General features: G+C 40.3%; 1 non-coding gene across 1 annotated transcript; it reads left to right on the forward strand.

The window, feature by feature from the left end:
• Window positions 1-1,921: 1,921 nt before the first annotated feature.
• Window positions 1,922-1,993, forward strand: trnae-uuc (transfer RNA glutamic acid (anticodon UUC)). Its single transcript has one exon. It is a non-coding gene; the product is annotated as a tRNA-Glu (tRNA).
• Window positions 1,994-2,860: the final 867 nt, after the last annotated feature.

The following is a 2,860-nucleotide window of genomic DNA, read 5'->3' on the forward strand; positions in this document are numbered from 1 at the left end:
AACAGGACCTAGCTGTAGAGCACAGCTTTAAGGTGCATATTATGATGTGCTCTTACCAATCATCCTCCCGGCTGTGTTTTGCTCTTTTGGCCAAATGTTTCTCTTCCAAAGCAGACAGACCAGACTTGCTGCATATTACTCCGTGCACTATAAATAAACCACATGTATAATGTCTTGTAAACAATGGAACAAGGGAAATTTGAATTGTGACTACTCTGTTAAAGGGGCGGATAAGGCAACCCACCCAAACCCCCCGAAAGCTGTTCTGTTATCTCTAAACATTAACATTAAATATTCACATCATAACTCGACCCCGTGCAGTAGGGCAAACTCACTCGCATGGGGGAAAGGATTACAGACTACCTGTACTGCTGCCGCAACTCTGCGGCCATTCCAACAACATCCACATACATTCCAGCAACATCCTATTATAGGACACAGTGGGCTTAAATACACCCATTTAATAGCATGTTGGACCTTCTTTGGCCTCCAGAACTGCAGCAATTCTTTCTGGCATAGTTTCCACTATGTGCTGAAAATACTCTGCAGGAATCTTGGTCCAATCTTCATAGGATATTTTCTCTCAAATTACATGGAGGGACTGACATGTTCTAAACTGCCTGTTATACTCTTACAGCCGCTTTGAAATACAAAAAAAACATATTTATCTTCCACTCCACTCAAGGATGGCCACACTTGGAATTTCCCTTGGCACATTTAAAACATTGTGTGAGCCAGATAGCTTCTGTTTTCAACCTTCCAATGCTCTGAGTATTAGTGTTCTATGCATATGAGATGCTTCAACACGTCCATGCGTGTTGTAAAGAAACACAGTGTAAGCAGTATTAATGAAAGTGCATCTCTACCTCAAACTCACCAGTGTAACAATTATAGTTTGTGAAATCTAATTTTAAATGGCGATCAGCCTTCTTAACAAATAAGCAGAACTCACCTTGTTAAGTGTTTGTGTTTGTTTGTTTGTGTGTGTGTGTGTGTGTGTGTGTGTAGTTTTAAGCATAGCAAGGCACTTCAGGGTTGCCAGGTGGAGCCTTCCTGAAGACCCTGATACTGAAACAGCATTAAAAGCTGCAATGGCACTGTAGTTGTATTTATCTGCACTAATACAGCTTTGAACTATTGCACTCTTACATACAGTAAGTTTCTATGTACCGGTGTACATTTCTGTGTACCTTTAGTAACTAAAGGGATTCTATTCTAATATTACAAGTGCTAGAAGTGCTGAAACTCAAAACAGTGAAGAAACCAGTGGAGCTTAATGACTGGTCAGATGAAGAGAGTGAAGTGAGGAGTTTCCTTCAGTGTCTGCCATGTCCCAGCTGAGGTGAGTGTGAAGCTTTTATTGGTACTATAGGAGTTGTGTTTAACTTTGAAACTGATGGTGTCACAGCCATTTGTGGCCGAGAGTCTAGAAGAGCATAATTGGCTGTACTCTTAGGGAGAGAGGGAGTGGCATACGCTCTCTCCCCTGTCAATTACAGAGACACCGTGCAATCAAGGGCGTCTATAAGTTCACGCGTCAGAAGGGGGAGGAAAAGACTATTTTCTGAGTACTTAGAATAACATTCCGTATTTTTTGGAGAACATTTTCTAGAGTGTTTTCATGTAGAGAGAGAAATGAGTGGCTAAATTGTCAGAAACATTAAGGAGACAAATGGGGAATATATAACAGCTCTTTCCATGTGTTAGTGACACCAGCGTTCCCTCTTTTCCCAGATGGTAAAAAAGAGCCCTGACTCTTGCAAACTTCATTTTTTTGTAGAACAAAGAGAAAGATGAATAACTCGCTTTATGGCCTTTTTCCACTCATGCATACCAAGTCCAGTATGCATCCAAACATTGTCAGAATAGTAGGAGTGCAGACTTTGAAAAATGGTCTTCTCATGTAAATTCAGCAGCTTTGTCCCTGGTTGTCTAGTGGTTAGGATTCGGCGCTTTCACCCCCGCGGCCCGGGTTCGATTCCCGGTCAGGGAAAAACCTCTTTTTATGCTCATATAAAACGACAGATTCTGCATTAAAACATAAAGTTTGTGTGAGTTGGAGTTGAGCCGACAGCCAAAGGATGACAGTTTTAACTTCTACTCTACCAACTGAGTTATTGAAAGCGACATGCAAGTAATCCCACATGTCCAAACACCAGTATGTTGGCAAGAAACACAGCCAGTTTTGGATGTTTCAATTGTTAAGTTCATTTGACACAAAGAAGAAAGATCGCATTGTATAAGTTGTTCAGCTACAAACAGATATATCTTTTGATGACATTTGGAATCATACTGGACTTTGTGTACATGAATGGAGAAAGGCCATAAATGGTTAGAATAACATTCAGTGCTTTTGGAGAAAAGTTTCGAGAGTTTTGTCATGTAGTGAGAGAAATGAGTGGCTGAAATATCAGGCATTAAAAGTGCAATTTGCACTCAGGGAAAGAAAATTGCTTTCATGTGGACCGCATTGAGATATCGATCTGCCTGTGAAACAAAACACCTCTTAAGAGGCTAGATTTGTGCTCTCAAGCTGCGATGGTGGTTTTCTCATGGCTTCTAAAAGAAGAGGCTGTGGTCAGGGTGGAGTGAGTCTTTGATAACCAAGATTGTTGTTGTTTTGGCCTTCGAATAGACAATGGCATTACCCAGTGTCAGGTCTTTCTCAGTAAACTGCAGAGAATGATATAGAGGGCAAGAAATGGTCAAGCAAAGTTTTATTGGGTGTGTGTCTATAAAAAACACTACAGCTCTCTGATACATTTTTGGTTCAAGATTTAATCATCATGCAAATGATTGTGATTAATGCTTTGTCTGTTTAATTCAAATATTATACTATAAACCTAATATTTTAATAGGG

This window comes from Electrophorus electricus, unplaced genomic scaffold (genome assembly GCF_041902795.1).
Source record: "Electrophorus electricus isolate QZ-2024a unplaced genomic scaffold, ASM4190279v1 Scaffold34, whole genome shotgun sequence".
Lineage (NCBI taxonomy): Eukaryota > Metazoa > Chordata > Actinopteri > Gymnotiformes > Gymnotidae > Electrophorus > Electrophorus electricus.